Here is an 18654-nt window from a genome sequence, read left to right on the forward strand (position 1 = left end):
TGGATATGACATTCTTTTGGCTGAAAAAGATTGGCCACTGGAAATTCTTATGGAGTGCCCAAAGGGAGAAACAGTAATTCTACTGGCTTTTTCTAACCTCATTCCAGTATACTTAAAACATTCATACACGCAGGAGTGGGCAGTAGCACTCGCTCCAGCATTATATCGCAACCATGTTGGGTGGGATGCTGAGTCACCTCACCATGTAATCCCAGTAAAAACTTCTCCAGCTCCACAGAGACAGTACATTTGCAGTACAGAATGCACACAGTGTCACATTAATGAATAACATTGTGTGGAAAAAATACAAAACAACACTAGATATCTCAAATGGAGTTTTCTGCCAAAATATAGCGCCTGATAGCAGATATTTGACAGCATTCTTAGTGTTAGGCTCTCAGCGACAATTTTTGAGCCTGCCACAAGGGTATAAGAATAGCCCTGGGTTGTTCGACGCTACGATGAATTTGGATAAAGAGGCATTGCCCTATGTAGATGATATTTATCAGACGGATGATGATTTAATGGATCACTTGACCAGGGTGAACAACATCATTTCAGGGTTTGCCTCTGTCAGCTACAAATTCAACTTTAAAAAATCTAAAATAGCACATCTCAATGTCCTAATTTTGTGATATGAGCTTTCAAGTGAAGGGACAAGCCTGGCAGCTAACTTTTTAGAAAAGTGTGCGCTGCTCCAAACTCCTAAATCTTTGAAAAACGTGTAATCCATATTGAGATTCTTACATTTTGGCAGAACTTACATTTTGCATTATGCAGAAAAGTTAAACCTTTCTACGACCTAATTAGACCTGATTTTTCAGTGAGACAGTGGACACAGGAACACACAGATATCCTTTGTTACCTACAAGCTGGCATAGCTTCCAAACACCTACACACACATGTAAACACCACAAATGTGGTGATCCGTGTTATAGCGGGTCAATCTGGATATATTTAACAAACCTTTAATGAAGGAGAAACAGTACCTATAGCATGTAATTCACACTTGTACACAAACGCAGAAATGAGTTTTGCTTCAACAGAAAAAAAATTAACAGCAGTTCAGACTGTCACAAAGGCAAGCATTCCAAATGCTAAAGCTTTACATCCAAGATGGATGCAATAGGCAAATTCTCTCACTGCAACAGATGTAGACTACAAATTTGACTCTATACTTAAAACACAAGCATTCCTGCAATACGAACAAGAATATCCTCTCCCAAATGAAATAATGCCTCTCGAACAGTATGACTATATTATTTACACTGCTGGATCTGCTCAGCCGGCCATAGAAAGTAAACAACAATATAGCGCTGCGTGTGCGATTGTGAAGGGTTGTATGCAGGAAGGCAAGTTCCATCCTAGTAGTACGAAGACACAGTCTCTAGGAGATTTCACGGCACAGCTGGCAGAATTAAAAGCACTATTATTGGTGCTAAGAAATACGGATCGAGAATTCCCCACACTGATTGTGTGTGATTCATTTTACTGTGTCCAGTCATACAATGAATATTTTCACTACTGGGGTCAGAATGGGTTTAAAGACTCAAAAGGTTGCACAATCAAGCATATATTGCTATGGGAACAGGTAGCTGAGTTGAAAAAAGAACTTCCAAGAGCTCACGTGATACACACGCTGAGTCATCAATGTGATGGCGTTCACGTTGAAGGGAATTCATTGGCTGATGAAGCCGCAAAAGGGGCAGTACAAACTGCTGCCATAGCTTCAATCACTTGATCTAAAACGAGAATAAATGAAGACATAATGGTAGCTGTCATTGCTACACGCAACAACTCAGCTGTACCAAAGAAATTTCCACTCAAGTACTCCTACAAGTTAGATGCAAATAACATTCCATATGCTCAGATTCCAGGAGTGGGGGGTTAGAGTAATACCAAACATGGATGGCAGATTAGGCTTAATACTAGCTGCACACGAGGGTCTGGGTTCTGCACAAGCTGGAGCGACCGCAATAGATTCCTTACTGAAACAACGCTATTGGTGGCCAGGTTTAACAAAACAAACGAAAGTGTTTGTACTCAAGCGTGACATCTGTCAGCAGAGGAAGGGTTCAACAATAGAACGCCCACCACAAACACCATTACTAATATCAGACAGACCGCTCGCATGTGTCTATTTGGGCCACTGCGGCCCCCTACGATTGGATGGGGCTTACAAGTATATCTTGGTGGCAGTAGATTCATGCTCTAGATTCTTGTGGGTGTGGCCTCAGCGCTCAGCTGATGCTCGAACTGTTATAAAAGTTTTGCGAGTCTTCATAGGGACATATGCAGTTGGCACATTACATTCTGACCATGGCCCCGCATTTAGCTCTAGGGCTTACAAAGAGGCCATGGGAAGTTTGGGTGTTGCACTGTGATACCCCTCTCCGTACCATCCTGAGGGAAATTCGGTCATGGAGAAGAAAAACTAGGACTTAAAGCAATCTTTAACAGCAAGGGTATTAGGTTCGGGTGGTAGCTGGGTCAATCACTTATATGGGGTTCAGAGAGCTCTCAACAATATGCAAAGAAATTCTCTAGGAGGTATCACTCCTTACGAAGTCCTATTTGGGACGAGAATGTGGTTTCCTGATCTCGATTATGAAAGCACAGTGATGGATGAAAAACCATTTGACATCAATAAACGTTTGGCTGTTTTATAGGATCTCAATGAATTCCGGGCACTACAAAGCAACGTGCAAGTAAAATGCACCGCCACTGGGGAAGTCAAATCAGTCACAACAAAACCGGCCTGGATCCCAAAAATCGGGGATCTGGTCAGAGAAAAGATTGTGAACAAAAAAGATTTTGGGCCATCATACAGAAAGCCTTTACTTGTCCTGGTTTTTGAAGGAACAAGAACAGTACTTCTGCCGCCTCTTGCCAGAAAAAAAGAAAAGAGATTTGTCTCCATTGATCTTATCAAACCACACTATGTGTCCAATACTGAATAGTAGGCCTCGTGGGCTCCTGGATAGCCGCCGCTCTCCTCTCGCTACCATACAGGAAGTTCAGACAGAAAGACACATAACATTTGAAGAGTTACCAATACCAAGTAATGAACTTACTAACAATGAAATAGAACTAGTGTTCAAATAGAACATCAAAACACAAATGAAAGACAAATATCAATTTGGCCTACCACTGATATCTACATCTATATGCCTCTACCAGAGACATCTGCCAGTTCAACAAAACCTCCAGTTTCCCGTAAAAAACACTTTCAAGATTTCTAAATTTTTCTGAAAAAGGCTTACCTAGTTTCACCATGGCTACAGCTCTGGATAATAACTGGAATATTGTTTTTTTCTATTCTGGATTGACCTAGTGACTGTCTTTTGCTTGCTCATGAATGGAAACTATCTCCCAGAACGCTCTGCAGTTTCAAATGTGAACTTGGTCCTGACACCTCATACATCATCTCATCGTAAACAAAGAGACCTGTCCTTCGTGAACATTACAGCTGTTCCAATTCCTGATGGTATATTTTGGGACAGGGTTGATTATGTTGTATTGGGTCCCACTGAACCTTTAAAAATACCTCATGTATTTAACATTTCTTTAAATGATATCATTACCTTAAATACATTTTCTTTTTTTTAGGTAGAAAAGAAGGTTTATTGAAGTAATATAAAATATAATAATAAATACAGAAATAGGGGATACAATCTTAACTGTATAGTCTGTTAGATAATGTGAAAAAAGAAGGGGAGAGAACAAAGGGGGGGAGTAAAAGGAAAGGTAATGGTACTTATAAGGTATTTATCTTAGTATAACCACTTATATAAATAGTAATAACTGCTAACATACAGAATTAAGAAAAATAGAAATTAAGCAAGAAAAATAACTAACAGGAAAAAACAATTCATGGAGGTTTAAAACTTCTTCAGTGCTGGGATTATGGGTTTGTGTTACATTCGCAGATATATCTAGAAAATGGGTAATAGGTGACCATATGTATTCTCGTTTAGTAGCAAGGGATATGGGATGGACATATGCTCTATCTAACCTGTGGTTATAACAGACCCCATACCACCAGGATTGATAAGAGATGTTAGTGGTGTTTTTCTGTGCCCTAGTAATTTGTTGAAAAGCAACCGAAAGAGGTAAATCTATAATATAAAAAGTGTTTGGATATGACTCCCACTCAGAAGATACACTACCTAAAATATGTTAACAAAAGTGAAGGGTATCTGTCTATGAAAACTTTTGTTGATTTGATTCCAAACTAGTACCCAAAAGTTATGAAAATGAGGGCAAGTGAATAGCATGTGGTGTAAATCAGCAGGGAATGTATTACAGGACCAACATGATGGAGAGAGAGTAGGATTTATTTTGTGCAAGGAAATCGGAGTTAGTAATAATCTATTATAGATATAAAATAAGGTTTGGGTAGTATTAGCAGCCCTAGAAGATCTCCTAATCTTAATCCAGATCTTGTTCCAGTTAGAAATAGATAGGGACAATTTGAGATCAGTCTCCCATAAAATTTCTACCTCTGTTTTATCTCGAATAACTGGAGAAAAGGATATATGTTTATAGACTTGGGATGCAGATGGAGAAAGAGACAAGGCTGAGAGAATGGTGGAAGGGGAAGATGAGGAAGGAGTGTGGGATGATAAATTATTGTACGTTGACTAGATCAGCGTAATCAGGGAAGTATATTTAGACGAGGATGAATTAGGCAAAGGAAAACGTGCTTGAGCAACTTTAAATGGTATACATGTATCATTCTGGAAAAGTTGATGAACCCAGTGAAGTCCTTTAATGCGCCAATCTCTCCAAAAAATGATTCTATGATTAATTTTAAGAAGCTTATTATACCATAATGAAGATTGCAGAAAACGATCTCTAGGAGAGAGTGATCAATAAATAAAGGTTGAAAGATTTTGCAACTATTATTGAAAATCGGAAGAGAAAGAGATAGGGGACGATGAGTAAAGGATATAAATTCTTGAAAGGTGAAAGTATGAAAAAATTGTTTCTCGATAACAGTCCACAATGGTAATACCGAATCTTGGCTGTCTTCTTGAAGTAAAAGAGAAGATTGTTTAAGAGAAAGTGCAGTATAATAGGCTTGAAAATCTGGGAAATTGAAACCTCCTAACTGTTTTGGTCTTTTAAGGTTGAGAAAAGACATACAAGGTTTCTTATTATCCCATAGAAACTTCAATAGAATAGAATAAATTGTTTTAAAATGTGAATTAGAAATGTTTATGGGAAGATTAGAGATGTAAATTATTATAGGGACTAACATCTTCTTAATTGTGTCAAGACGGCCCCACCAGGACAAAAATAAGGGATTCCACCTGGACGTGGCAGTTTTCAATAGTGTTTGTAATTCCTTTAAATTTACTACGATGGATTATTTAATTGAAGATTTAAAGCATAAACCTAAGTATTTGATTTTATCTGAGTTCCAACGGAAACCAGAAGAAATGTAATCCACGGATAGACACAATTTATTTAATGGAAGGATTTCACATTTGTTGGTGTTAAGTTTGTAACCTGATACAAAGGCACAGGACTGAACTTCCGATAAAAAGCTGGTAAAGAGGACTGAATTTGTGATAGAAAAAGCAGAATATCATCAGCGTAAACAGAAAGTTTTGATTGATTAGAGCCATATTTAAAACCAGTAATGTCAGGGTTTGAGTAGACCTTAATCAACTTTAAGATAATTGGATAAAAGTTTCCCCGCTTTGTTTTGCCCCCCATAATATTTGGCTGAGGATTTGAGCAAAAATTAGTTAGCATTGTAAGTGGATAATTTGTTGAATTCGAACTTGGCTTTGATCAGTTCATCCAAGCAGCATTTAGAATTTGTATGGAAAAAAGAGCGTTCTAATTGCTTAATATGTGCCGTAAGTGATTGTAAAGTGAGCAAAGAGGATTTCTTTTATTGGGATACAAAGATAATAAAGTCTCTGGAGGCTGCTTTAAAAGCATCCCAGACAATCTGTGGAGACATGCCAGGAGTTTCATTTTCAAGGAAAAAAGTGGTGATAAAAGATTCAAATTGTTGAGTAAAATTATAACCCAATAGAAAGGAATTATTGAATCTCCATCTGCGAGTACCATGAATAGGAGGAAGAAGATCGAGATCTAAAGAAACGGGAGCATGGTCGGAAATAAATATTGAATCAATAACCGAATGGATGATATGTTGTGCGAGTGCTTTTGAGGTGAATAAGTAACTCCAATTGGTCCAGTGGGTACAAGAGCACACTCATGATGCTGGACACCTACTGGATCCTCTATTCTCGAATCTTACCTGGCTGATGACGGATCCTCCAGCCCCACAGTGTTGGACAGATCACTTTTTGGTGACCTTCACACTACGATGGCAGGGTCAGTTGAGAGAACATTGCCTGACCTCCACCTTTAAACGACCGTGGCATAAGCTAGACAGCAGTAAGCTGTCGGCATATTGGTCGAGCCATAGGCCTCAACTACCACAAGATCTGGAGGCAGCGGATATGCTAGTCCATGACTGGGTAACAGCAGGTCTGGACAGTTGCATCCCAGCTAAGTTGACGAGGATAAAACGGGACCAATCTAAACCTTGGTTCAATGAGTCGCTATCTAAGGCAAAAAAGCATTGCAAATAGTTGGAACGTACATGGAGACGCTCGTACGATGCAGTGGGGAAATCTAACTACCGAACAGCCATTAATCATTATCATAAGCAAATCCGGAGAGCCAGGGCTGAGTTATAGGAAACACAATCCTAACAAGCCCTAATCCATCTAAAACAATCTTTTCCTTGCTTAAGATTATGAAGACCGGTGATATGGCTAGAGGTTCTTCAATTTCCTCCAATAACCAATGCGATGAGCTGGCCAACTACTTTATTAACAAAGTGGAAAAAATATATCAAAATCTACCGGTAGTCGCTGTTCCCGTTATGAAGATTTTGCCCACTGTCCCGGCCTCCCAAGGTCTAAATAGCTTGCTATCTTTTCCAGCGCTATCTTTAGCAAGTCTGGAGGTCTTGGTCCAAAAAATTAAATCTGGTTCACCTATTGATCCATTGGCCCCAAAAAATCTTTCCCAAGTCATGCCATCTATTCTACCAGTGTATCTGGAATTGATGAATCTCTCTCTAGAGTCAGCTATAGTACCTGCAACATGGAAACATGCAAAAGTTATCCCTCTGCTGAAAAAACTATCGTTGGACCCAGCCGAGCCGGGTAACTATCGTCCCATTTCACAACTTCCTTTTCTAGCGAAAATGGTAGAACTATATGTTCAGACTATTCTGACGGAGTTCATCGAACAAAACACTATCCTTGACCCATCGCAGAACGGGTTTAGAGCCCGACATGGCACTGAGTGTGCCTTGTTGACAGTGACGGAGGAAATCCGAGGGATACTGGATGTAGGGGACTCGGCGGCCTTAGTTCTTCTCGATCTAAGTGCCGCCTTTTATACGGTCTACATGAAATCCTACTGAAACGGCTATCTGATATTGGAGTGAGGGATCTGGCTCTCGACTGGTGCCGAGCCTTTCTAGCGGGAAGATCTTTTCAGATTTGGATGCCACCTTTTCAATCCCAGAGGTATGCCCTACAATGAGGAGTGCCCCAGGGGTCAATCCTGAGCCCCCTCTTGTTTAATGTCTATATGTAACCTTTGGCCCAGGGGGCTCGGAAGAGGGGTTTGTCAATGGTGTCATACGCTGATGACACCCCATTAATGATTGCTTACTCCAAAAAGAACACCGCCAATCTAAGTAGATTCAGGGAAGATCTGGTTGAGGTGGCAGACTGGATGGCCAGCAATTACCTGCAACTTAACGCCAGTAAATCTGAGGTGTTAGTATTTGGAAAAGATCGGGACCTATGGTCTGATCATTGCTGGCCTGACAGCCTTAAGCCAGCCCCTGTGCCCAAAGAAGCTGTTAAAAACTTGGGTTTCTGGATTGACAGCAGACTGACTTTTGACACGCAAGCCAAGGCTGTGGCTGGGTCGTGTTTTGGCCTATTGCGTGGTTTGAAGCCAGTACTGGGCTTTTTTCCCCCTAGAGATCGCCAGACCATCATCCAGGCGACTATACTATCTAGACTGGATTATGGGAATGGATTATATCTCGGGGCTAACAAATCCTGTATCATGCGTTTACAGAGAGCTCAGAATGCCGCAGCACGTATGCTAGTGGCACTCCCGAGATCTGCGTCGGTTGCCCACATCCTCCCCAAGCTGCATTGGTTGCCTGTTGAGAAAATAATTCAATTTAAAACCTTATGTGTTGCTCATAAAATTCTCTCTCAACAGGCTCCATTGGGTCTATCTAAGCTACTTCAACCATATACACCTCAGCGATCCCTTAGATCGTCCAATCAGCTGCTGGCTATTGTACCCCGGGCGGTGAGAGCAAAAGCCGGGGGGCGTTCATTCCGCTGTCTTGCAGTGTTACTTTGGAACCGACTCCCTCTCTCCATCAGACAGATCCAGACTCATTTGACCTTTTGCAAGGCGATCAAGACCTGGCTTTTCCCTGCCGTTGTATAATCACCTCCTGTCCTCCACTCTCTCGTGTCTCTGATCGCGCTGGGACGCCCCATTGCTGGGGCAGCTACGCGCATTACAAATCTGAAAAATATAAATAAATAAACGAGATTGAGAAGAGTGTACTGGAGACAAGAAAGAATAGTCTCGGAGTGTAGGATTACATATCGCCAGACATGTACTAGAGATCTTTGTTGAATAGTGGATGTGAATTAAGAGTGCATAGGGGAGGGAATGAATCTAGAACAGGAGTTACGGTCAATAATAGGGTCGATAATTAAATTACAATCCCTACCAACCAACAAATGATCATCATGAAAAGACATAAATTTAGATAATATTGTAGGCCAAAAAGCAGCATCCAGGGAAGTAGGTGCATATAAGTTAAGAAAAGTCAAGGGAATATTATTTATTAATAATGAAAGAGAAACCCATCTACCCGCATTATCAGACTCTTGTGAGAACTTTTAAGTCAAGACGTTTATGACATAAAATGGCTACACCATTACGATTACCTGTACCTGGAGAGGCAAAAACATGGCCCGTCGTCGTTTAAGTTTAGCTATTTCTTTTTCTAAAACATGAATTTCTTGTAAGAAAGCTATCTCACACTTCAAATTAGATAAATGAGAGAGTACCCGTTGACGTTTTAAAGGAGAACCCAAACCTTTAACATTCCATGAAACAACTCTTAAAGTCATCTACAATAAACAATGGAATAGAAAGTAATTGCAAAAAAAAATTAAACAATTACAATCTAACAGTAAGTTATATGTGATAATGATCAACATAACATTTTCAATATCATACTGACCAAAATAAGAAGCATAAAGGAGGAAGTGAGTGGTTATGAAAAAAGAAAGAGTGAGAGAGAAAGATATGAATAGGTGACAAGGAGGAGATATAGGAAAATGAGAATAGGATAGAGAAAACATTAGCATAGAAGAAGAGGTGACTGAAAATGGATAGGTGAGATAATGAAAGGGAGAAAAAAGAAATATAATAGATAAAAAAACATACATCATACATTTTAGAAATATAATAACCGGATTCAAAAAGTATGAGCAAGATGAGGGCGATGAAGTCACATACGAAAAGACATAGAACTAACCAGGTAAAAAGATGAAAAGTATAGAGTAAAAGATAAATAATTGTGAAAATCAAGAAAATAAGAGAAAGCGACATAAGTTGGGAGAAGGGAAATAGTATAGAGAAGGATAAAGAGCTTTCAATTGAGAAAAAGAGATAATCTGAAAAATGATAGGGAGAGTGGAGAAAGGAAAAGAAGACAAAAACAACAAATAAAAAGCATATACCATAAAATCCGTCATCATAATCACCAACGACAGAAAACAAGAACAAGATGAGGGTGGTGAAACCACAATAGGAAAGTGGTGCAACTAACCGAGCAACTCAGGGTGGACCGGGGAGGGAGGACATCATCGGAGCAGACCAGGGATAAAAAGAGAATATGTAAACAGGAAGTACTGCACCTAATAAAAGAGTAAAACACAACAGGTGAGTACAACGTGAGTACAATGTATGAGGAGACAAAAAACTTCAGTAGACGAGAACATAACAACATTGTTTGAAACAACAGAGCATATCAAATGAATGACAACATAAGATCAAACATTAGCTTGTCGGGACAGTTCCATCTCCTCTTCTCCACATTGTTCCAAAAACCGTTGTACTAATGCAGGGTCTTCAAAGTTCGTGGTCTTGTTCTTATATGTCAATTAAAAAAGACATGGGTGGAAAAGACCAAATCTGGCATTGAGATTACTGAGTGCTGGTCTCATATCCAGGAACTTTTTCCTTCGATCTGCCGTTTCCTTAGCATATTCTTGAGCAAAAAAGAGATTGGAGCCTTGCCATGAGATGTGGCCTTTAAGCTTAGCTGCTTGTAAAACCTTCAATAAATCAGTATACTCCATAAAATATATGATCACTCCTCTAGGTTTGGCTGAAGAGGCTGCCACAGTTGCAATGCGGCCTAAATGGTGTGCTCTTTGGATGTTTAGGGCAGGAGAAGTAGGAAGGCCAAGCACTTGTGGAAGAAAAGACTGGAAAAATAAAATGGCGTTTGAGCCTTCCAAGCCCTCTGCCAGACCATACATGTGTAAATTATTACGCCAATTTTACACATTTTTCACGTTTTTGGAAAAGTAAAATCTCAGCTTTCATTGAAGGAACTTGGTTTATCACAACTTGAACAGATTGCATTTGATGTTCAATCTGCGTAACCCTACTCTCCATAGTGGACCATTTGTCATCTAGAGCCTAGAGCCCTTTATTTGTTTCTTCCATGTAAGGCCGAAGAGCTTGTATCTCCTCAAGCTGAACATCCATAGTATTTGGTGGAAGAGATGTAGTAGGAGAGGGAAGGTCCTTTTTAATACGTTTTCCAGAAGTCAATATAGATGACGTAGTTGCTTTAGAAGTCAGTATATTGGTGGAGAGCAGAATATTAGATGTTGCTCCCAATGTTTCTTTGTTAGGATGAGATGAAGCGCTCTCTAAGTTCTCCATATTTGCAGAAAGAACAGAGTAAGGATTGTATTCCACAAAGGATGAGAACGGTAACGAGGAACCAGTGAGTCGGCGAGTAGATTTTTTTCTCCCCATAAAATACTGAGCAGGGTGTAAGAATATTGATTCTCACACAGGGGGGGGGGGTCAACAGAAGAACTATGCTACTGAATAGATGTTTCAATCCTATATATCTTCCTAAATATATAACTCACACTTAATATAGGGTAGCACTCTAATAAGAACTATTTAAAAGGCAATGGAAAGCGGGCATAACACCATTTTGGATGAAAACCCTCACTCACCCGAGGGTGACATGCTTCATCATTGGGTTTCTCCAGCACACAGGGACCGCAAGGTACCCCGTGTGGGCTACGACTTCACCGAGAGGGAAGGAGCAGGAGTGCAAAGCACGGGTTGGATCTACCAACTCAATATGGTAAGGAGGGGCAGAGTGCAAAAGAAAAATGTATGTGTATGTGAATTAAAAGGCTATCTATATGGCGGCAACAACTTTATTCTTCCTGCCTATATAGTAGTCAAATAAAATGCAAGTGATTGTAGGGTCAAAAATGTACCCTATCTTAGAATTCACATGTTTCTGCCCTAATGACTCAATAGTTCGGGCCATTCATCAGGATTGTAAGGTAGTCACTCTGCTATAAAGATGCAAAAAAATCATAATAAGATACTTAAGCCATAATGTCTTGACCATCAGACGCAATGTTGTTTTGAACGATGGATCAGAAGGCTCTAAAGCATGTGGTATATGTGTTTACTCAATCATCAGCAGAGTCTCACACCAGTCCGTTATGCGGAAGGTAATGCGGCATAAATTCTGAGACCTTGAAGGAGAGAACCTTCGAGGCAGGGCAGCCAGGGGACATCGTAGACAGGCAAGAGTGCTGAAGTGGGTGTATTGTGGCAGGAGACCTCAGCAGAGGACGTAGATCCGGTCAGAGTGGGCTGGCAAAGCAGTGGATGTTGCAAGAGAGTGTATGACTTGTTAAGGAGACCACTCGCCACTCTCCCCAGCCACTGCAGAGGCCAGCAGCGCACACAGGATTCCTTCATTTATCTATCGCACCCGAGCAATACTAGATTTTGTTTCTCCGCTGCTCATTTTTGTTTCACTGGTCTGTTGTGGACTTCTGGCCGTTTGGGAATCACTTGTTAATTGTTGGTGCGCAAGGTATTATTGTTCATCACAGACAGTTCAAACCACTTTGGTGTGTATGGCATTTATTGTGGTGGTATGTTCCGTCCTCCTATTATGCGTGTGGGGTAAGGTGTTGGGGGCGGGGGGAGTGGCTTACCTTTAGCTGGAGCCCATATGTCACACTTTCTATTCGGCTTCCTTAGTTATCCTGGGATTGCTCATGACATTTCTGTTCCATTAAAGCAGTGCTATCAATGGTGGTGCAAGGGGTGCAGTGCTACCAGGGCCCATGGCTAAGAGCAGGCTTACTGTTTCACTTTCTGGGCAAGGTCTCTGGGAGGCTGGAGGAAAATAATCAGCGAGCCAGATCTGCTCTCATCATACTGGAATATTGTGCCAGTGAGTGTTTGCCCAACCTCAAGGTTGTCTGGCAGGCCAGGACAGTCACGACTAAGGTCGGAGCAATGGTCGAAGTGCATTACAAAACAAATGCGAGACCTATGGCACTGGAATGCCAGCCGCTATTGTCCCGGCTGCTCTCTGCAGGCACGACGTGCATTGCTTACATTTAAATACGTTGTGCCTGCAGTGAGAAAAATTCAATAAACTAAATAGTGCTCACAGACTAAAATGAGGGCGGTGTTCTGCAGCTGCAGGAGCACTGTCTGAATGGAGGAGAGGCAGCACTGTGTGTGTGCTGTGGAGTACGAGGGCTGCCATAAATTAAAAAATTCAAAAACACAAGCTACACGAAGGGCATGGATGGGGAGGGAGGGAGGAGGGAACAATGGAGAAAGCATACAGAGATTTTTGTACTCAACACAGGGCGTGCATAATGAGGCGTCCCTGCAAGCAGGGGTGGCAAGGGGGTGATTTTTAAAAGTTAAGCCAACGCCAATAAGTAAAAGTGCAGAAAGAACTATTGATGGACAGACATTCACCCCAGTACAGAGATCTGGGCTTAAATCCATTGATTTTTTGCACACCATGCCATTCCAGTTTGGACCCAGCCATATGCAAATCAATCTTGACCCTGTGCCCAATGGGAACAGTCCAGCCTGAACTGCCAGGCCAGGTCCTCCCTGGACTGGAAACAAGCATCCTAGGACCGGCTTTGGGGTGGTGGAGTGAGCTAAAGAATGATGATGGATTAAACCCAGATCAGTCTACTGGGGCTGAGTGTTAGATTTGCTCAAACGCTCCGTCCATCATCCCCTTTGGTATCAATAACTAAAAGTGGGCACAGCACGATGCAAATACGGCCGCCATACGGCCACCATTACGAAAGCTGGCGTCCCACCAGTGCTCTTTAAATTTAATTAGGCAAAGAGTTGGCCAGAAGGGTTAATGCAGGCAATATCGAAAAGACGCAACGGTCTTGCTCAGTCACCACTCCGGGTCTTCTACTCTATACATGTCAGCTGATGCAACTCTGGTGGCCAATAGTGGTCCTGATCTGACCTTACTCCTTTTGGATTATTTTCACTTGATTTCCGGAATATGCGCCCCCTTCTTCTTATACTTTTTTGCGCTATCGCTACCCTAGTGGCCCCTTTTTCTACCCCCACACCCACCCATCCCCTCATCTCCTTATCATGGCTTCCATTCGAATTAAGTCTGGAGTTAACTGGTTCAAAGTCATTTATCCCCCTAATCTGTCCAAAGCAGCAGCAAAACGGTTCAAGCATAACACCATTGAACAATTTCCCGATTCCCTCTTTGTTGACCAATTCCATAATGGGTGTCTAGGGAAGCTCATAAATGACTTCATTTTTTTCACTCACGACATCCCTTCCTGGTCCTCCAGCTTCTTCAATTCCTTCAACGTCTCCTTCTCCTCTTCTATCTCGCAAGGGCAGCGGTTAAAAATGTCCCCCTCCGCTTGCTGTAATGGCTCTTTCAGCATTACACTTTATAACAATGGCACTGTCATGATCCAAGCTACAGACTCCTGTCTCTCTCTCTTTGACCACCTCTTCTACTCCCTTCGTCCCACCCACACGACTACGATCTCCCTCGATTCTTCTTCTTCATCTAGCTCTTCTACTTTCTCCCTTTCTCTCCCTCTCTCCCCCTTTGACCCACCCTATATTCCTTCAGACCGCTCTCCCGGGAGTCACAGGTCTACTCTGTATTTCCCACTTCCCTTGCTCCCTCCCCTCCCATTCTTCCCCCTTTCCAATTCGATCTCCCCCTTATCTTGTCTGGTTTACCTATGGCTTCCCCTCCCCACCTGGCATCTCTCCAATATTCCAATGCCATCTCCCACCCCCTAATCCTACCCATCTCCCCCCTACTTAATCCACCTTTCTTACGACCTGATCTACTGATCAACTCTCCTTACCCTCCCCCTTTCCTCCCCCCCTTCTCCTCATCCATTTCCGCTCTTCCCCTTCCCTCGTACCCTTAATTCTTTTTTTTCAGAGTTTTATATAGCGCGAACTTTACCCAAATCCAATCAGGTATCAGAGCGCTTTACATAGCACCAGTTACGTTACATTAGGATACACATTCATTCTTTGTTAGGCACGGGGAGATTAAGGGATTTGCCCAGAATCACAGGATGCTCGGCGTCATTATCGAGACTCGAACCCAGTTCCCCAGGTCTAAGGTCGAGCTCCCTAGCCGTTAGGCTAACTCCTCTCCCCCTTACACCTCCCATCTCTCTTCAACCTCCCCTTCCTTCTCCTATGCTTCACAACCCTGTCTCCTCTCGGTAATTCCGTCCTCTTCCCTCCCTCTAACCTTACAGTCCCTCACTCCTCCCACAACTACCATTTAGCCCAACCCCCCCACTTTGCCTGGTGCCTGTCCCCCTACATTCACCTTTCATAGCCTACGGTACCTGGCCAGCACCTTCTCTCTTCTCCCCATACCGCTGGCCTTCCAGTGACCCCCCTCCTTCCCCTCCCTGTACAGCCCCTTCTCCTCTCATCTCCCCAGACATCTGTCCTTCCATTGACCCCCCTCTTTCCCCTCCCTGTACAGCCCCTTATCCTCTCATTTTACCATATCCCCGGCCTTCCCTTGACCTCCTTCCTCCCCCCTCCCCCTCAGGCCCTCCCTCTCTACTTCTCAACTGTCTCCTCCTACTTATGATCTCTATTCTTCACCTCTGCTCAACACCAGTAAAATTATAACTGTAACTCCATCCACTCCTTTCTACCACCAACTTTCCCCACCTTCTACCCATGCACCCCAATACTCCCCCCAGTCCATCACCTCCCCCTGTCCTCCTTCGCCTACTGTACTCCCTCCCTTCACCATCGAGCCACCCAACACTCAGTGTTCAGCCCACTTCTCCCAGGAAAATAAACTTGATTCTCTCATCTCTTCAATTTCCCAGCTTGAAGCATCCATTTCACTTTTAAGTGCTAAGATATCCCCCTTCCCTAATAACCTCCCGAGGAGTTCCTTACTCCCGCGCCCCAATTAAGCCAACCACAGTCTGTTCTCCACAGACATCGCCAACTTACTGGCTAGCTACAAGACTACCAATGCCAATCCCCCTCCACTCTCCTCTCCTAAAAATTCTACTCAATTCACTATTCAGACCATCTCTTCTGTCAGAACTAACCAGCCTTCTTCTTTTTCCCTGCAACCCTCATACAAGAATCTTATCCCTATCCCCATTAACAGCCCAAACACTCCCATCACCAAAACAGTTGCGTCAGAGCTACATTGTGTGCTCCACAACTGCAGATTCGCAACCAAACACAAACTTGAAATCTCTGACACTATCACCCACTACAATCTTGACATGCTCTTCCTTACTGAGACCTGGTTTAATGACTCCTCTCATACTTTGATTGATCTTCTGATACCTACTGACTACTCTATCCTCAGAAATGACAGAACAGACAAGATCGGGGGAGGTGTTGCTATTCTCTTCAGAAACTCCCTTCAAATTAAAGCCTCTCCTACCATCTTCTTCCGCACATTCGAATGCCTATCTCTAGAACTTCAAGTACATCACGGCTCACCCTTCAGGTTCCATGTCATCTACCACCCGCCCGGTAACTGCTCTTCCTTCATGGAGAAACTCACAGACTTCATTAGTGACCAATCTTCTCAAAGTGACAGGCAGATCTTCCTAGGTGACTTCAATCTCCACTGGGGCTCCTTGGAAGACTCGGCTACCAACAAGCTTGCCACCTTTCTCTCAGCCAACGATCTTGTCCAACACTGCTCGGAAATTACACACGCCAAGGGCTCAATTCTGGACCTTGTTATTTCTAAATCAGACCTGCTTACCATTGCTCCCCCTATCCATGTAGACTTGTCAGACCATTTCCTCATTCCCTTCCGTTTTCACCTTTCGCACGTTATAACTCTCGGCCAACCTAAAAGGGCTTCTTCCTGGTTCCGCAACACTAAAAATATTGATCTTGAGACTCTGTGTGATTCTGCTATGCGTTCACTTCCTAGACTAGACCCTAACGCGGATTGTCAACGATCTCACCTCCCATTGCCTCTCAATACTAGCAGTCGAAATCGATAATGTCGCTCCACTCCAAAGCAAAAGGAAAAGACCCACCCCCACAGCCTCTTGATCCAATAAAGCTCTCTATGATGAAAGGAAAAACCTTAGAATCTTGGAGAAGCATTGGAGACAATCTCCATCCACCTCCAATCTCTCTCATTTACGTTCGGAAAGATCCAAATACCACAAGCACATCTTCCATGAAAAAGCAATACATTTCAGATGCCTCCTCGACTCAGCCAAAAACAGACCCTAAAAACTTTTTGATCTCAGCAAAAACCCAAACTGCTCTCCCCAAACCATCAAACCTGAGGATGCTTCAAAGAAAGCAACAGAATTTGATATATTCTTTGATGAAAAAGGTCAAATCACTGGTGAATCAGGTCACCCACCCCAACCCCATTGAGGAGAGAAAATCCTTAGTCACTTGGCAGAACTTTGCCGCCATCTCGGAAGATGACCTCCTCAAATGCACTCTCGAAACCAAACCCTCCAACCATTCTTCTGACCCCATCCCTAGTGTCATCGCCATTGATTTCTATACCGATACTCTCTCTTTTTGGACCAGGCTAGTTAATCTCTTCCTCAGTCAAGGCACCCTCCCAGCTGTCCTCAAAACAGGACAGGTTACCCCTCTTCTAAAAAAAACCTCCGCAGATGCAAACGATCTCAACAACTTTCGCCCCCTCACCAATCTCCCTTTTTCTTTCAAAAATCACAGAAAAATGTGTTGCAAAACAACTTTCCCAACACATTATGGACAATAATCTCCTTGACGTGTTCCAGTCTGGCTTTATTCAAAATTGCAGCACTGAAACAGCCCTGCTGCAAGTGATTGATGATGCGCTGCATATACTTGATTATGGGGAATCGTGCCTTCTGAATCTTCTTGACCTCTCTGCAGCCTTTGACACTGTTAATCACCACACCCTCCTTAACACTCTTCAACAGAGAATGGGCGTGGAAGGCACAGTGCTTAAATGGTTTGCCTCATTCCTCTCGGACAGATCTCAAATGATCAAGATAGCGAACAGTCTCTCGTCTCCATTGGTGGTTAGTCAAGGCGTCCCTCAATGTTCTATCCTTGCACCCACTCTGTTTAATCTCTATCTGGAACCATTAGGAAACCTCCTAAGTAAATCTGGGATCCTTTACCATCGCTATGCGGATGACACTCAAATCTACCTCAAGGTGTCTTCCTCACAAGATCTCTCACTATTAAACTCTACTCTCAACTCTATTCACAACTGGATGTTAGTTCACCAACTCATTCTCAATCACTCCAAAACTGAATTCCTCCTCCTATCTACCTCTCTCTCCCCACCTCCTGTTCAATCCTGGACGGATAAGCTGAATTTACTCAACAATAAACCCATCATTGTCGACAGCGCTAAATCCCTAGGTGTCATACTTGACAAAAGACTCAACCTAATCTCACACATCAACTCCATTGCCAAGAACGCACGTTATCAACTGCGCCTTCTGTGGGGGATTCGTCGGTTCTTCCCGGAGAAAGACCTAAAAACCTTGGTCCAATTGCTAGTTCTCTCTAGACTGGATTATTGCAATTCTCTTCTGACTGGCCTACCCAAATCTCATCTCTCCCCCCTCAAATCCGTCCTCCATTCAGCAGCTCGCTTCATTTCAGGGTCCAAACGAAGTAACCACATCACTCATATCCTGTCTTCTCTCTGATGGCTTCCCCTCGAGGCAAGATCTATTTACAAAACTGCCTGCATAACCCACAAAGCCTTGCACTCTTCCTCCCCTCGTTATCTGGCGAATAAACTGAAATTGTCTGGAGGCTTGAGACCTTCTCGGAATGCAGAAAAGTTTCTGCTTGAGCCCCCCACCTCCAAAAGGGAAAAATCGATGGCTCAATCGTTCTCAGGTAATGCGGTGAGAATCTGGAACTCGCTTCCTCCATTGCTCCGAGTCACCACCTCTATCCGGATCTTCAAAG

Source organism: Triturus cristatus, chromosome 9, assembly GCF_964204655.1.
Source record: "Triturus cristatus chromosome 9, aTriCri1.1, whole genome shotgun sequence".
Lineage (NCBI taxonomy): Eukaryota > Metazoa > Chordata > Amphibia > Caudata > Salamandridae > Triturus > Triturus cristatus.